Source organism: Silene latifolia, chromosome Y (genome assembly GCF_048544455.1).
Source record: "Silene latifolia isolate original U9 population chromosome Y, ASM4854445v1, whole genome shotgun sequence".
Lineage (NCBI taxonomy): Eukaryota > Viridiplantae > Streptophyta > Magnoliopsida > Caryophyllales > Caryophyllaceae > Silene > Silene latifolia.
The window spans coordinates 243,076,872-243,096,513 of NC_133538.1; positions in this window are offsets into that span (position 1 = coordinate 243,076,872).

The window sequence follows — 19,642 nt, forward strand, 5'->3', positions numbered from 1 at the left end:
AAATATATATTGTATGAAAATCTCTTTTGCAGAAATTGCCGGACTATTGAAAGAAGATAATATTGGAACTTCTTAAATGGGATAAAAATAGAAAAACGGTACACTTCCTTGACTTAAAATTAATGCAAAGTCCATTTGATCATAACTTTGGTGAACATTTTGTAAATAATTTGGGTCAAAATCTCTTAATTGTTACTTGTTTTTGATGGTATAGGTATTTCATTGATGACATGAAAGTCTTTTTGCAAACAAATGATCTTTCTCCGATGGATATGTGTTCACTGACAGACATCTGTTGCTTCAGCAGACCTGCTATATCTATCTTGTGTTGATGTACTCAGTATTCGAAATGGTGAAATTCGGCCATATGACCTTGTTTGTTTGTAATGGTATAGGTGTTTTATTAACCATGAATTGATTAGTCTGTAGTCTTTTATTTGAGTAGTCGAGAATGTATTGAGTAGTCGAGAATGTAATGCAACAAGAAATTGTGAAACTTGGATTTGATCATAAGATGAGATGGCCGTACTTCGTATGACGGTCTTTTATTGAGAGACAACGATGTTTAATGAAAGCCTTCTCATTTCATTAGCATCTTTTTCTGTATTATGTACATTACATGATTAATGGATTCAGGTCCGGATATACCTTTGGCACAATTACATGTTTAATGTCATCAACTAAAGGCTTTACTTCATTGGGAAACGATCTTTGGATTCAAAGGCTAAATTGGGAAATGATCTTTGGATTCGGGCTTTACTTCATTGGGAAACAATGACATCGACTAAAGACTAAATTCACAAAATCCACATTATAAAAAAGACTAAAGACTAAATTCACAAAAATACTTAATGCTAGATTCAGGTCTAGGTTTCATAATTTTATGTTCCAGTTTCACAAGATAAGTTCCAGGATTCACAACATTGAGTAAAAGAAACACCTTAAGTGAAAATCAACTATTCAAGACCAAGTTTCACAATTTCATGCTCCAGTTTCACGTAATTAGTTCCAAGATTCACAAAATTAGGAATACAAACTTCTTAAGTAAAGATCCACTATCATGACAAAATTTCACAATTTCAAAATTAGAAATACAAACTTCTTTTTCTCTTCAACTTTCATATTCACTAACTTTCTCTCTCTTCAACTTCCATATTCAGTGCTCCAATTTCACTTCCGTCTTCACCATTATCCGCCATTATCATTGAGCTTTTCGTCTGCCATTAACATTACCGTTTTCTCGTCGCTATCATCCGCAAATTAGGTATTTTCTATCTACTTTCTCAAGTTTCGATTCATCCTCCTTTTGTTTCGTATTCTTCACCATAATTTTCAATCAACTTCTTTAATTCGTCATATTATTGTTTTTATTATGCAGGTTTTTGTTATTGAGGGTTTAGGGTTTTTGCGAGCATAATTGAAGTCGATTTCTACTCTTTTTCGTATGTTCCTTTCCATTTTTTTAGTAGATTTCGATTCTCTTGCTTATTTCGTTCAATTTTAGTAGTCTCTATATTGCCAGTTTTTGTAAGCTTGCTTGCGTATGGTTTTGTGATTACTTTATCGTTCTTTTGGATGCATGTCCTTTGGATGCATGTTTCATTATCTTATTGTTGGTTAATGTTCTTTTGAATGCATGTTCTATATTGTCAGTTTTAAAATGTATTGTTGGTTAAGTTTTCAAAAGCTACATCTCATTTGAATTTCGTAAATCTAAGACCTACTTGTGTGAATCTAGGACCTAATTGTGTGAATCTCAGACCTTTTGTTGTGAAACTGGAAGATAATATTGTTATACTTGTTAATAAGTGGATGAAATCACCTTCTTTGTTGTCAAACTTACTTAAAATGTTTACATTTTGGATTTTAGTTCTGATGTTATTTTGCCTTACTTAGTTTGAATTTCCTTATTAATGAATTACAATTGCCTTATTTTGCCTTACTTATTTTGCAAGCCAAGCCAGGATGAAGCGACGTGTTGAACCAGCTGCTGATTCTACTGAAGCACCTACTGAAGGTACTGAACCACTCTCTGAGCCAGCCACAAAAAAGAAAAGAATTTACAAAGATAGACTGCCTGTGTTGAGGGCTCGGATGTCTCCTGCTGGGCTTTACAACTTCCTCTATAATAAGGAGAATCCACCATCAGATAACCAGATTCAAGCTATACAACAAATGGGATTTGGTTCTCTATTGCATCTTAAAACAGATGTTGTTCCGGGTCACTTGGCGTATTGGCTAGTTTCGAATTGCAACCCCTTTAAAGGATCGTTGTATGGTGGGAAACTCCCTGTTTTAGAGGAAGATATCCATCTGTGCCTGGGATTGCCCATGGGTCCAAACATTGTCGAAGAAGAAAAAATTTGAGATAAGTGCCCTTCTTATTTGTCTGTTTTGGAGGATTTCAAAAGTCACTACAAAGGTAGTTCCATTGAGGTCAAAGACATATTGCACAAGCTCTCTACACAAAGAGATGGTGGAGATGATTTCAAACGCACTTTCATCATTTATATCTTGAATGCTCTTTTAGGCAGTGGTGTAGGGAATCGGGCAAGTTTGAGACTTCTTAAAAGTTTGGTAAACACTGACTTGATCTCCGAATTCAACTGGTGCAATTTCATCAAACGTAAATTGGCTGCCCAAGTTGAGTCTTGGAAAAAGGAGGAGTGAGAAACCAAAAAGCTGAAAGAAAATTGGTTTGGTGGACCTATTATGGTCTTGGTTTTCATTTATCTTTACCGATGTGTCTTCAAATCACGCCTTGTTACTCGACAGTTTCCAACGCTCTAAACTTGGACTAAAGAAGCTATATCCCAGAGAGTTAAGGAGGAAGTGAATGACAAAAATTTGGATAAGAAAACTTTCGGCAGTGGTTTTATTGAGCCTCCAATGGTCATCACTCAGCATAAGCCACATGCACCTTTGCTGCTTCCTACTATTGAGTTTAGGCAGTCTTCAAAGCCAACGACTGAACACCAACAATATGAAGATGAAGAACCTACTTATCCTTCTCTACCTAACAAATCAGGTTGTACTACTGACTTTATTAATAAACTTACGATTTCTGCAAAGGTTGATCCTCCTCTACCTAACAATTCAGGTAGTACTACTGAGTTTGTTAATAAACTTGCGCAATCCACAAAGTTCATGGCTCAAGCTTTCAAGGAGTACAAATCTCTTGCTAGCCAAGCTCTCAACAAACTACCTTCCTCGGCAACAGTTTCTAAACTAGTTGCAGCTGTAGATGGTATGACAGATGGTTTTAGGTTATCTCAACAAGACATTAATGAGGAGGGTAATGTCCAGGAGAGTGTGGAGGGTAATATTGGGGATAATCTGGAGAGATTGTCTGGGTGGTCTAAAGCTGAATTGTTGGAGGCATTGGACGTGATGGGTGAAGCTTTGCAACCAATACAGTCACGTCGTTCACCACCAAAACCAGAATGGCAAATCATACCACTTGATGAACCTTCAACGTCTTGTATATAAGCTGATGAACAACTTGATCATCTTTTATCTCCCTCTCATAATACTGCTATTGATGATGTCCCTCCCGTCAATGATGATGTCCCTCCCGTCAATGATGAACAACCTGACCATTCTGATCCCACAGTGGTAGGGGATGATCATCATAATTAAGAACGGTGGGTTGAGTACAATAGGAGGAGAACAAGGGAAAGAGATATGCAAACAAGTTCCAGTGCTATTGATGATGTCCCTTCCGTCAATGAGCACACTCACCCCACTGTTACTGTTCTAGCTACTCCTGCGACTTCTACTCCTCCTCCTCCTGTGGTAGGGAACAATGATCCTCCTTCTACACCATCTGCCAGTAAGGAGTTGAGGGCGTGCGATCAAATTATTACATGTTTTGAGAACATTGAGCCCACTCACCCCACCGTTACTATTCTAGCTACTCCTGCGACTTCTACTCCTCCTCCTGTGGTAGGGAACAGTGATCCTCCTTCTACACCAATTGTTTCCGGCCTCGATAAACCATATGCCAGTAAGGAGTTGAGGGCGTGCGATCAAATTACTACATGTTCTGAGAACCTATCCAGAGAAATAGTACAAAATGATGCACTTGAATGGCCTCGATACATTGACATGGAATTGCTGAATTTTGTTCGAAAGAGATCAAAGAAAACTCAACAGTAATGTCATATTTTTGCTTTGATTTTTTGATTTTTTTTATTGTAATAAATATATCTACTAATTGCATTTTATCAATAATGAAGTAAGGTTATGGTGTCCACTCCGTGGATGGAAGTCACAAGAGATGCTTTGCAGACCCTTGGACCGCGTGGCCTTATTATGGATCAGGTAAGTAACCCCTGAGTATTATTTTCCTTTTCATGCCCATGTTTTCATTTTGTTCACGCCACTCAACCTGTTTCATTTTGTTCATATTTCATAAAATCAGGTCACTCGATGTGTATGTTTCCTAACAAGTTTAATTTTGTAGGTCATTAATATTTTTGGAATTAAGTGCACACACGGTAGAACAAATTTACTCAACTTGCCAACAACAATATTTGTCAGTCTTAAATCCTTTATATGTTGATATTCATGTATTTTGCGTTCTTAAAGTTTCTTTGTTTCTAAAATTGCCTTTTTGTGATTTGTAGAGTCTTCATCGAGAAAACAACCCCATTATTTGCGGACAATACATAAAGGACAGTTACACTCCAATTGATGGTAGCCATATCGACAAGGTCAGATATTTGTGATGTTTATTTTACTTATTTCTAGGTCATTGATATATTTGGAACTTGTTTTGTGAATCTTGGAGTTTATTTTGTGAAAATCCTGGACCTTATTTTGTGAACTTATTTTATGTATCCTTGACCTTATTTGTGAACTTATTTTGTGAATCCTCGACCTTATTTTGTGAATCCTGGACCTTATTTTGTGAATCTTGGAGCTTATTTTGTGAATCTTGGAACTTATTTTGTGAACTTACTTTGTGAACTTATTTGTGAATCCTGGAACTTATTTCGTGAATCCTGTACCTTGTTTTGTGAATCCTGGACCTTATTTTGTGAACTTATTTTATTTATCCTTGTTCTTGTTTGTGAACTTATTTTGTGAATCCTGGATCTTATTTTATGAATCTTGGACTTTATTTGTGAATCTTGGAACTTATTTTGTGAACTTATTTTGTAAACTTATTTGTGAATCCTGGAACTTATTTCGTGAATCCTGAACCTTGTTTTGTGAATCCTGGACCTTATTTGTGAACTCCTTGACCTTATTTTGTGAACTTGTTTTGTGAATCCTTGACCTTATTTTGTGAATCCTAGACTTATTTTCCTTATTATAGCATTAATCTCTTGGTTTATCTTGTACATTTACTATCTCAGGTTTTTATCCCTTTCCATAGTAACACGCCGCCGGAGCATTGGTGGGCTTGTGTGTGTGGTATAAAGCAGGGAAAAAATTTCATCCTTGACTCAAGCGTGGATATTAATGTGGATCCTGACAACATGCATGCCAAAGAGCTTGTATGATTTTTTTTCCAAAATATTGTTATAGCCTTTTCTTTTAAAAGTATACTCCAAAATATATTTTGATCTTGTTATTGCCTTTTCTTTTTCAGTTGCATCATGTTTCATCTATTTTGGGAGAGTCATATAAATCTTTGGAGTTCATGCACACGAACGAATTTGTCAATCTCAAAGTCCCTCAACAAACAACATGGTATGTAAGCATGTATCTTTTTCCTTTTGTTAACAGATCAATAGTTATTATTTTGAGCTTGTTGATTTTAAACCATTTGCTGTTTTTTTTTGTCTAGTTTTGATTGTGGAGTTTTTCTGTTGAAGTGGTTAAGTGCCTTGGACAACGGTAGTTTATTGACCAAAAGTGAATATTTTGAGGTAAGTTCATTAGTATACGAAAATAAAGCCTTATCTTGTGAATCTAAGACCTTGTTCAGTTAATCTTAGAGCTTGTTTTGTGAAACTTAGTCATTAGAAGTGGTTTAAAATCAACAAGCTCTGAGATTCACTGAACAAGCTCTTAGATTCACTGAACAAGGTTTGAGATTCACAAAACAAGGTATGATATTCACCAAATAAAGATAGGTTGGTTGTCTATATACTTCATTAATATATTTCGCTCTTTCCAGAAATTGCCACAATATCGAAAATCGATCATGTTGGAACTACTTAGATGGGATGAAAATACTAAAAAGGTACACTTCATTGTCTTAAAAATGATGTGAAGTTCATTTCTTCATAACTTTGGCGAATATTTCGTAAATAAGTCGATTGTACTTGTTTTTGGTTGTTTAGGTGTTTAATTAAAGAAGACAATTGTCCGTATTGATGGAATGATGTGAAGTCATAATATGCAAAAGTGGGTCGAGGCTCCTGTAAATATTGTTGCCTTCATCAAATCTTGTAAAGATATTTGATAGTTGTAAAGTCATAATAATTTTTCTGGGTCACTTATGTGACATATGTAGCTAATTTGACATTGAGTTGAACAATTTGAGCTTGGCTTGGACTACTGTTATACGATTTCCCACATTTAAGTTCATGTTTCACGAAATCACCTTCCGTAGGATTCACAAACTTTGCAAGTAAACAATTGGACAAATTAAAGTCTAGCATTCACAACATTGAAAACAAATAAACGTCGTAAATAAATCAACAAGCTCTAAGATTCATTGAACAAGGTTTGAGATTCACAAAACAAGGTCTGACATTCACAAAATTAAGAGCAAAATAGATGATTTTAAACCACGACCAAGTTTCACAGAACAAGCCCTAAGTTTCACAGAACAAGCCCTAAGATTCACTGAACAAGGTCTGAGATTCACAAGATAAGGTCTGAGATTCAAAAATTAAGAGCAAAATAGATGATTTTAAACCACGACCAAGTTTCACATAACAAGCCCTAAGATTCACTGAACAAGGTCTGAGATTCACAAGATAAGGTCTGAGATTCACAAAATTAAGAGCAAAATAGATGATTCTAAACTACGACCAAGAGTCACAGAACAAGCCCTAAGATTCACTGAACATGGTCTGAGATTCACAAGATAAGGTCTCAGATTCACAAAATAAGGTCTGAAATGATAAAAACGCTTGATGCTAGATTCAGTACCAAGTTTCACAATTTTATCTTCCAGTTTCACAAGATAAGTTCCAGGATTCACAACATTGACCAAAATAAAACGAGCTTAAAACTTGTCTTCTTCAATCGTCATGTCTATTCTCGTTGCTTAAGAATACTCCTTTACATCAATCTTCATCCTCGACTTCTTCCCCTTGTCTTCTTCAATCGTCATGTCTATTCTCGTTGCTTAAGAATACTCCTTTACATCAATCTTCATCCTCGACTTCTTCCCCTTCCTCTTCTTCCGATGTGTCTCCCTATGTGAAGAATCAAATCTTGATTAGATACTTTAAAAAAAGAAGAATTAATAGACAATAGTGTTGCGTTTTCAAGTAATACTAAAATGGAAAGACAAGAGTAGAATTATACATACTTGATTCTCAGGAGGATGCTCTGCAAACTCATTTGGAAAATTTCTTTTATCGTGGTGTGACATGCGTTTACACTTAACACACAACCTTTTCGGTTTTTTTTGCCTTCATAATTGCCTTATTTTTGCTGCTCACCGTCCTTTTACCACTACCTTTGTTTCTAGAGACTTTAGGTGGTAAGATCTTGATTTCTTTTGGAGCCTTGCAGTTGAGAAGGACCTCCAATTCTTGTTCTTTGGTCAAAGGCTTTGGGTTTGGCTCCAACTTCTCTCGGAATTCATTAATTAGCTTGGCAAACTCTCTCATATCTGACTCTTCTTCTTTTCTTTTGAGCATACCAACAGTTGCATAAATCTCAGACCACACCCGAGACATTCCAAATTTACTATTACCAGTACGATTATATATTTCTAACAGATTTCCATTCAAATCATAAACCAGATTTCTGAGTGCATTCTTACTCCACCTACGCAAAATGTATTTCTCAGGTATTTCCTTAAACTTTCCTGAGAAAATCCAAATGATGTGGTTGCATAAAATACATTTCCTTTCAAACAATTTACATGCACAACGGACATCCATTGTTCTCCTATTGTACTCAACTGCATATCTCTTTCACTTGTTTGCGTCCTCAACAATTGAAACTTCAAAGTTAGTTACTGGATCTGGTGGGGTGTATCCACAAACACTACACGCATTTACCTAAAATTTAACCTCCTCTTAGAAGTCGAAGAACACTTCATGTGTATAGACCTTCACTGCATGGGCCTTCCAGTTTGACCTGAATAAGGTTTCAGGCATTGAGTTGTGGCTCTGTGCTTCAAGAAGCTTTAGATTGTGCCTTTGTTGGTCCATGGCACTCTCAAATCTCATCCAAAATTCTACGAGAGTCCCATATTTATTTTCAAATCTCTTAAAGAAGCTATTCGAACTCTTTGATCTTTGTGTGGTTTTTAAAATGTTGCCCATCGGCACATTCCTGAAATAAGCAGGTATCCACTGATCTCGTTCCGCAAACTTTCCAGTCAATCATTTATTTCCTTCTAATGAGAACTCGCTAATGACCTTAGCCCAATTCTCTTCAAATTCCCCAGGCTCCAAGTCCTCGCTTCAGACAACATTGTTCAGACGACTTAAGAAATCAGTCTCTTTGCAAATTGTGCTCCCAACCTTATCTGTTACTTTCTTCATAATGTGCCACATGCAAAAGCAATGTCTTGATTTTTTGAACACGGCTGCAATTCACAAAATCCACATTATCTATTGTCCGAGTATTATCTTCTATGATCACAAATCAAGCTTTAAGATACTAAACAAGGTCTCAGATTCAAAAGATAAGAGAAATAACAAAATAGGCAATTTCAACAACTTATGACCAAGTTTAAGAATATTAGCTTTGTGTTTCACAAATCAAGATCTAAGATTCACAAAACAAGCCCTAAGATTCACAAAATAAGGAAAAGAGCAAAGCACATGATTTCAACCACTTATGCTTAAGTTTCACAAAATAAACTTTAAGATTCACGAATAATGTTCCTAGATTTACCAAATAAATAACCAGTTTCACAAAAGTAAGATATTCCAAACACACCTGAAACTGCATTTATTATTCCGGTATCTTGGTCACTGATGATGTAATTGGGTTCTTTGCCACCCATTGCTTTCAGAAACTGCTGAAATGCCCAAATAAATGACTCATCGTCTTCATGCTCTAAAAGCACGTATCCAAATGTTATTGACTATTTGTGATTGTCAATCCCAATGAAAGGCGCGAATTTCATGTTATATTTGTTCGTTCCATAGGTTGGATAGAATGAAATAGCATCACCAAACAATGCGTAACATCTGATGGAATCCGCATTTGTCCAAAAAATTCTTGTCAAAGCACTCTTAGCATTTGTTTCATATGCAAATACCAACCCTTTTGTCTCTCGTAGGGTTTTTGAATGAGAGATGAACATATGTCCATCCTTGCCATTAAGTAGACACTTTACATTCCTTTGGAAATTCTTGAACTGCATAAGGGTAGCTCCCACATTTTCGAAACCCTCTGCTTGTTCCTTGCATAAGTTGTATGTTAAACTAGCCCCGACATTCAATCTCGAATTTTGGATAATCAATTGCTTATGATATTCGTTTAGTTGAATTATATTGACAGCAAGTTTCTCAAATTCCCTATTTTTGACAGGCGTCACGGGTGATTGTGACCCTCACGGAATTGTTCAATCTTGTACTGTTTTCATGGAACATGAATTTTATCATTGCTTCACAACCCCACCTTTTAATTTCAGTTATGCTTGTACCACTTTTCTTATTGGAACTCTCAGCTCACCTGCACCTCCACCCTTTTTCGTACTGGTTTTAGCAGCTTTTGTTTTTCTATTTCCACTTATTGCACCAGCTTTTGTTTTCTCACCAATTTCAACGGTTGTTGTTTTTGCATCAGCTTGGGGAGGACGTCTTTTCCTCTTATTAAAACCTTCACGATGGCAAACCATACATTTTATTCGAATAATACCATCTTTAAACCTCTTGGTTGAAGACTTCCTTGCTTCAAACCCACAAGCAATAGCATAAATTTTATAGAACAACGTCGCTAACTCTAAGTCCACAAATGTTTTGCCAACCACGAGTGTAAACTTCTCTTCAATCCTACTTATCCATTGCTCAGTGCCACCCGGTGAGTAAGTTACCAGAGTAGTAGGTGTGGAAATAGTTGGCATTGTAGGGGTTGTTAAGACAGTAGTAGAACCCTCACCACCCTGACCAGAACCAACATTAGAGCAAGGAAACTCACTGCAACCGATACGAGGCGTCACAATACCCTCTTAGTTGTTGTTGTTGACATTTGAATCAACACCTAAGAATATAAAAGGTTCACAAAATCACATCTCACATTCACAAAACAAGGCTTAAGATTCACTAAGTAAGGTCTGTGATTCACAAATGAAGGAAGTATAACAAAATGAAGGAAGAGAGCAGAATAGGTGATTCAGAAAAAAAGTCTCAGAATATTAGCTTCGATTTACACAAATTAATCCTTAAGATTCACAAAACAAGGTTTGAGAATCACAAATAAAGAAAAAGAACAAAATAGGTCATTCCTAAAGAAGGGTTCACATTGACAAGGACTGAGATTCACAAGTCCACTTTTTGGTTCAGATTATTAGTTCAGTTTTAATCTTACCCAGGTTGTATATATTAGTTATTAGTTATTAAGTGTCAAAGTTTCACAAAATAACCTTTCTAGTTTCACAAACTAGGGTCTCTGCTTCACAGAAAAAGAAATAAATAAATTTCATCAGTAACCTTCTAGTCCAAGACAAAATGATTGAGTCACAGGTTAAAACCAATTCAAACGTTTACCAACGGAGATTCACAAGACAAGGCCCAACATTCACTAAATAAAGGCTGAGATTCACTAAATAAAGTATCGGGATTATTAGTTCAAATAGTTAAAAAGATTTTTGTTTCAGATTATTAGTTCACTTTTAATTATGATTTTTGGTGAAGATTATGAGTTCACTTTTAATAAAAGGCCAGGTTGTATGTATCAGGATATTTTGATGATTTGTTAATAACACTTCCATTCCCACGAGAAGGACATTGAACAATCAAGCATTCAATCAAAAAATGTAATATATGGGTAATGCGAACATGCACTGTTGACAGTTGTGCCAAATTCTAGGCCTATAAATATCTAATTTATGAAACCTAATATTATATCCCAATAACCTCTCTTCTCTCTTCAGTAAAAAAATTCAAAAAAACCCTATTGCACGCAATGACTCATTTATTTGTACTCCCCTATACTTGTGTTTTGGCGAATGTTCCAGGTTATATGGATCAAGGGCAGTATGTTTGTCGCGACCTCTCTAAATTGGCTGATTGTTTAACGAGCCAAGGTTATGAGATAGAGTCTTTGGTGCCTTTTATGTGCAGGCAGACCTCTCATTTTATGGGATTAGTACTAATTCAATTTGGCACGAATAAAACTAGCTGCAAACAGGCTTTTAGGTTGCAGGAGAAGTTCGAGCAATTTGGGCGTACTAGATCTGAATGGCTGGCTACCTATTCCCGAGTTCAGGAGGCCCTTTCTATGGGTAGCATCTAGGCTTGATTAAAAAATTTTTAACTACACTCCAGTTTGTAGAAGGGTCCCATATTCATCTAAACACGCAGGAAGATCACTCGCTGACGCAGATGAATGTTGCACCTATAGCTATATCAATATTGCTCTATGTGCATTGCCTCGAACAAATAGGGGTGCTTGATAAACGAAACAAATATCATATCTTGCTTAATTTTTCAGCTTTTTATTTAATTATCAGCTTTATTTTATTTTATTTTTGAATGTTGTTGTTTAGTTAATTCGAGATTTATAAGTTTGCGGAATATTACTTATGTTTTAATCACAAAATAAGGTCTAAGATTCACCAAATAAGTAAAAGAGCAGAAAAGGTGATTCTAACCACTTATGATGACCAAGTTTCACAAAAAAAGCTATAAGATTCACTAAACAAGGTCTGAGATTTATAAAACAAGGTCTGAGATTCACCAAAAAAGGAAAAGAGCTTAAAAAAGTAACAGAAATACTTATTTGCTAAGATTCACTGAGTAAGGTCTGAGATTCACTAAACAAGGTCTGAGATTCACAAAACAAGGTTTGAGATTCACCAAAACAAGGTCTAAGATTCACCAAAAAAGTAACAGAAATACTTATTTGCTAGCACATACGAAGTATTACATTTTATCGACTCAATTTATAAATCAACTAAATATCATCTTCAAGAGTCAGTCAACCAACTCTTACAGTCACACAATTAGGTCCTAAATTCACAAAATCGACTGAATTCATAAACTAAACCTTGCAAAAAAAAAAACTAAAAACTAAAATCGCTCAAAATATTGGTCAAATCGCAAGCAGAAATTTTGACAAATGCAAATTGAATCAGAAAACATGATATTTTTACAATAATTAAACAAAAAACGATATACATGATTCAATAGCACTATTATCATCAATCATTGTGATATCTACAATCTCCATATCAATTAGAGCTGCAAAATCGTCAAAAACAATGTAGTAAGTAGTACGAAATCGCGAGAAAAAGGAAATCCCTCAAAATATTGGTCAAATTCGAACGTTCTATTTACGAAATCATTCAATTTGATCAAATTCGAACCTGATATCATCAAATTATGAGTGAATTGACAGAATTGTATGAATATACTCAATTTTAATCAAAATTATGAAATTACCTGAAAATTGATCGAAATTTTCTTCTGAAATTACTTGAATCAACGTTGTTGAATGTTGTTTTGATGAAATCTACGAACAATCGATGAATAAATTGATGAGCTTTCGTGCTGGGGAATTTCCGTTGAACGACGAGCTTGCTTGCTGAAGAATTCTCAAAAACGATTTTGTTTGTTATATTTTAGAGAGATAGGGTGTATTTGGGTTTTTTATGATTTACTATTTTAGTGAGAGAAAGTATTTTGGGCTAAATGAAAAGATTTAGAATGACCCCTCAATTTTCAGCCCAATGAGTAATAGGAGGTTAGTCCACAAATGAAGGATTAATGAAGGAATTTGGTGAGGCCGACCGCCTCGCCATAATTAACGGCCTCCTTTGGAGCCGGACCGTATATATATATATATATATATATATATATATATATATATATATATATATATATATATATATATATATATATATATATATACATATATATACCTAGAGACTACGTACCTTGCCGAAATCTGGGAATTGGTTTGAAGGTTATGTGTCATCAGCCGTCTTCTCAAGTTCTATCCCCTTTTCGGTCTCATTTACCTAAATTAAACCATTGTTATTACCTTTGTATCCCTTGTACGTGTTTAATTCTGGCTTTATTAGTAATTAAGAAAAAGGGGCTAGTGTCGATCAAGCTAAGACGCAATTCAGTGAAAAGTAATAAAGGCATGTTTACCTTATCGGCTTCAGGTGAAACCTCTTTAGATTCACGTGTTGTCACAACAGCAGCAGCTAGCTTCACCTCCTGATCAGCTTCATCTGTAGCAACAGTAGGAGCTACCTGATCTTTCTAACTGGGTACTCCCTCTTCATTTTCTGCAAACACCATGTTGTCTGCCTCCTGAACAGGTAACACGGCCTTCTGTTTCACCTTACCCTCTTTAATGATGTCCTCCATCATCTTCAATTATTCTTTAGAAGGCTTGTCTCCAGAATTCAGTTTTAGTATCACCGACGCCAATAACTGAACCTGTGTGCAAACAATAATGTATTATTGGTTTAAAACACCATGTGAAGTTTAAGTGAAAATATATAATTATAAATAATAATTTTCACCGTCTGATCAATATATTTCCCAACCTTCTTCTTCTTCTTCTTCTTCTTCTTCTTCTTCATCTTCTTCGATGAAGTTATCCCGTAGTATTTTGGGACTCCAAAATTTAATGGGACCCCCCTCAATCGACCTGGATGCTCGGGCAGCCGATCGCTCTAGCAAGAACGTCATTAGGTCCACTGGGAATAAAAGTACCTTCTTTAACATCCTTCAGTACATTCTCCTATTAAATAAATTAAAGTAAAAAAATATATACGAACATAATAATTAGATAGCTGTAGAATTAAACAATATATAAACCAGTAAACTAGTCTTATAATATATTAAAATACTTACAATGTTGACAAAAGTTTCCTGATCAAATTTGCTAGTAACACGGGCTCCTTTAGGTGTGTGGCCTGGTTTATAACTTATGTGCCGATCGAAGTCTGTCACTCCCTGTTTTGCCTATACATTCACCAAAAATTGATTACTGAAAAAAAAGTTGTATATGTAATTAATGCGAGTATGATTAAAAAATAAAAGATATATATGTCGATGATGCTTCTTACGAGATTGTCTTGTACCAATCTGTAACCGCCTCGTGAAACATAATATGTCGACTCTTCTTTTCAATGTTGGTACGGTTTCTGTTGGTAAATGCCTTCAAATATAGAAACACAAGTAGATCAGATAATTAAAAGATGATAAACCAAATCATTAACAAGTGTAATATAATCGATCATTTATGGAAGTGAGGATATTTAACCTGAAACCTATCACTAGTTCGGAACGCCTTGAAATTATCCCATTGTTCCTGAGTGGTGTTGGGATAGTTCTTTACCGGTGGGCTCTTTTGCATCTCCCCCGTCTCCTTGTTGACATAGAAGTGATGCTCAGCAACGTCAACCTTCCACTGCCTGAAGCATCCTGCTGCCTTGTGTAGTAGATATTTATCATGGCATTCGGAAATACCGAACGCTTCATGAATATGTATATACGACAACTTACCAGCATTTGGAATATTAAAATTAAATAGGATTCAATTTCCTTACACGATCTAAAAAAAATTTGAACTCCAAAAAAAAAAAATGTTGCTTAGCTAAAAAGACTGTCATACCCTTATACGATCTAAGAGTAACTTTCCCAAAATAGGATTCAATTTCCTGAAATCCTTTAAATCGATAGGCGCAAACTGTCTTGTTGTAACTCCAATTGTAATACCTCAGATTTATGAGCTGTTGGGTACTCTATCGAGTAAGTTATTTTTGCATTCTGAAGTGGGTTCTGCCTGATGGGTACTCGATCGAGTAAGGGAAACTCGAACGAGTAGGCGGTACTCGATTGAGTACCTCAGTTAATCGATCGAGTAAGTTGGTTTATACTGTTTTTTACCAAGTTTGGTAGCAACGCGTGAAATGGTTATATAAACATTTTCGTCAGTTTCTTTTACCTTTTTACTTTATTCTAAACATTTTCCAAGAGAAAATAAAACAACGTAAGATCCTTATCTCGCATTGCTATCAAATCCAAGGGCTAGAGTCGTCAGACTTTAGAGTTCTTTAGACCGTTGAGACCGTCGTGTTGTGGGTAAGATCCTAGTACAGTTTTTATGTTAATTCGTTAGTTTTGGTTAAACCCTAATTGGGTAATTTTGGGGTGTTTAGGAGTATTGTTGATGATGGTTTGTAATTGTATCATTATATGTTAATAAGAGGTGATTTCATAGAGGAGCACTATTGATCTGTTGCTTGTGTCGATTTATGGTGATTGCTTTCCTACTCAGTTATTGTATACATGATTAAAAGATGGTTATTGGTTGTTGGTTGTTGGCGTTTGATTATATCGTAATTGATTTGGTATTATTTATACTGTAATTGGTTGTTGTTGTTTGTCTGTGGTTCGCGAGGTGCGGCTTCGGCTGAGTGGAGTTACTTGCGAGAGTGGCTTCACGCCCTTGATTCGCCCCTTGTGGAACGCGGCACAAGAAGGGATGTGCAAATTAAGGAACATGGGTTTTCGTTCAGTAAAGATGAGCGGGGCTTAGGTGGGAACGGCTGCGGTCCGTCACTGGTGGAGTGGATTGGTGATGTGACGGTGTTGGAGAATTGTGTCTGTGTATTGTTGTTGTATTATCTTATATTGTATATGCAATAACTGACCCCATTTAAATGTTTTGAAAACTGTGGTGATCCATTCGGGGGTGATGGGCTGTTGTCTAGCAGGAATATCTTGGGTGCGCACGTGATTAGCTGGGGATGAAGTCACCACGAGTCAGAGTCGTAGTCTTACGCTGTGTTGTCATAATACCTTTGTTACTTTAGTGGATTTTGGTTTTTGGAACAGTTTTATCTTATTTCAGTTGCTGTTGGTTTTGATGTAATTACTTTAAACTATTTATTTAAAGTGCGTTCTTTTATGGTCTATTTGATATACTTTACCTCGAGCAACCGAGATGGTAGCATTCTCATGCACTAGATGGCTTAGTAAGGCACCTTGGTGTATGGGGGTGTTACAAAGTGATATCAGAGTGACGATTTTGGAACTTGTAACTAATGAGCTTAGAGAGTCAAACTAAAATGAACCCGGGTAGGAGTTCTTAGGAGCTAATGCAAAGGCTTAGGAGATGTCCTAAAGTCGCGAACTCACCCTACAACTTTGAACCGGTCACTATGGGGTGTCATGGGATCGCTATGTGTTTACTATTGTTCATATACATATGTTGGACTAATATGTTGGATTAATATGTTGGATGAATACGTTGGATGAATATGATCGATGAATTGGTTGGAAAAGATGGAAGTAGTAATTGCATGAGGATATGGAATTTATATTTGGAGCATGTCCATGTGACGAAGTGAATTTATGCTATGGTTGGTTATATTAGCAACATGTGATTAGGGGATGTGATGTTATATATTTATGATTTTGTTTATGTAAAGTTATAAAAACGTGCGGGTAGTACATGATTGATAAGTTGAATATTGTATGAGCATGATGGATGTTATTGTTTGTCTTTTGTAGATAGTGACATTTGGTTAAGGATACTGGCTTTACGAGTATCGAGTCGCTTTTGTTTTCTTTGTTGTTGTTTAAGTTGCTAGAAAGGAAAAATCAAGTAGTTATGTTGTCCGATTACAGAGAAGTTGTCTTTAAACTATTATAACTTGAGATGAAAATATGATATTGATGTGATTCCACTTGGAGTGATAGCTTGTCCACTTACGATTATAACGATAAGTCACACGCCAAAATGACCAAGAAACGAGTGAGATATGACCGTTTTACGAAAATTGGACAGTGAAGAGAACAGCGTAGGGTACTCGATCGAGTAGCCCTTACTCGATCGAGTACACCTCTTGGTACTCAATCGAGTACCCCTTACTCGTTCGAGTAGCCCTGGTAATGTATTGTACGTGCTTCTGTTCTTCGCCTACTCGATCCGTACTCGATCTAATGACCCATGTATTAGTCGTATGCTTATCTTTTTTACCTCCCTACATGACATAATTATTTCAAAGATGTTTTTTTGTTTCTTTATGCATTGTTTTACATATGTGTTGTTCCTGATGCGTAAGTTACCCAATCTTATGATGTAAGGAGTAGCACCTTATGGTGGGTATGAGTTTGGTGGGGAGGACATGAGTTATATGTGGTTGTGAGGGATAGTGGAAAAGGAAAAGGAAGATTAGTGAGTTTATCGAGGCAAGGAGCATGTGTTGTGAGATGTGGTGAGTAATATCATCGCAAGTTTGAGAAATGTAAAGGTAAGTGAATATGGGCAAGGGGTGATGTAAGTTTAAGGAATGTGAGATTGAAACGATTGTATTGAGGGATGTGAATAGTGGAATCTTAGGGTGTGTAAGGCTTTATGGAGGGGGATGGTTAGGATTGTGTTGGTTAGGGATATATGTGATGGAAGGTTGTTATAGAGGGATGGAAACGAATGGTGTATAATGAGCTTAGATCGAGTTATGTCGCGATGTGGGGATAGTGGCCGAGTTTGGGAATTTGGATTATTAAGAGGTGAGCTTAGTATGTAATTCAATGGGCAATTAACGGTATGAGATGAATTTTGGTTTCTAGAGACGTAAAATGAGATGCAATTAATTGAAGAGTAAACGTTGATTGTGTGGACTGATTGGTGGCAAGTGTGAGTGAGTAACATGATGAGACAGGATTCATGGTAAGAAAGAGTGAGAAGGTATTGATATGAATTAATGGAATTTGAGTTTTTGAACAATGAGAAGTAACCGGAGCACAAAAGAGTTAGGTAGTAGGAATAAGGAGTTGAATTGTTAATTAATTCTGTCGAGTATACAGGGAAAAGAACGAGGGGAGTAAGCTAAGAGAATGTTGACCGGTGTTATGCGATATGGAAGTAGGGAATCATCGAGATGTATGATACTATCATGAGGGTGTGAGTTAATGGTTATATAGGAATTTCAAGACAACATGTTAGGCATGAGTTTCGAGGAATTAAGGAAAGTAAAAATTTGGTAAAGTATTAGCACGATATGAGATTTTGGTGGTGAGTTGGGTGATGATACAATTAAAGATAGAATTGGAATGAATGTTCAGGAAAATTTTGTTGACTGATTTGTTGTTTGATAATTGGGATGTTAACCGAAAAAGAAATGAACTGTTATGTTTAGGGGTAAGTGAAAGAGATTTGTTATACGAAAGATGGTGGTATAGTGATATTATTACTAGTGGTTAAGGATGACGTTAAATAGAGAAAATAGCCATCATAGAGAGGTTAATTTTGTGGAGGCCGGATTGGTATGTATGGTTGCGGGGGAGTATAAGATGTGGTTATAGGAGGCTGTTTCTTCCAAACAAACTCCATCTCTAGAGAAGTGCAATCGGCTGTCAAGAACTCTCGGCGAGAAAATAATAAGATGTCGATGAAGGTGTGTCTCAACACCTTAGGAAATCTGCTCGTTGGTGCAAGCGAAGTCCTGATGAAAAGATAAAATACTGCGACGGTTCGCAGTCTGCTTGAAGATAAAATACTGCAACGGTTCGCAGTCTGCTTCTAATAAAAATGCGGGCTGATAAAATACTGGGACGGTTTACAATATGCTTGAAGATAAAATATGGGTCCGGACAAAAAGGGTAAATGTAAAAAAAAAACCGAATATATGATATATGGTGTTGGAGAGAGACGCACCAAAGATGGGCCCACAAACAACTAACTTGTAACAAACTTTTGAAAATTGAGCTGGAGGGGAGCTGGGGAAGAGGCGCAGCAAGATCTGCGACTCTTTGAAGAGGCGCAGCAGGTGCTGCGTCCTTTCCCAAGCTCGTCCTTGTCTGAGTAAAAACTCGACTAAAAACCGTGTTTATTCATAATAACAAAACACAATTTCTATTAAAAATCTCTCAAATTCCAACCTTTTTCCGTCAAAATTTGATCAATCTATGACATTAATCATGACTAATCGAGGTATGTGTCACATTCTAGCTTTTAAATCTTTATTTTGCTTGATTTTGATCGAAAAAATTTGGGCTTTTAACCCAATATGTCGAAAATTTAGAGCTTTTCTCCCAAATAGATTTTCCTTGTAAAATTGACATTATAAATGGATAATTAGCAATGTTAGGAATATAACTATGTATTCTTTTTCAATTTTCGTCAAGTATTGAGCATTTGAGTGAAATTAAGACGGTTTCTCAGTTGTTTCGAAAATTGCTTCGAAAATGCGTTTAGGATTGTCCATTTTTGATGAAATTTGGTTTTTGGAACCCTTGTGTAATGGGTAAACTTTCTGCCATGTCGTATTTTTAATTTGTGACAGCTTTCCCATGAC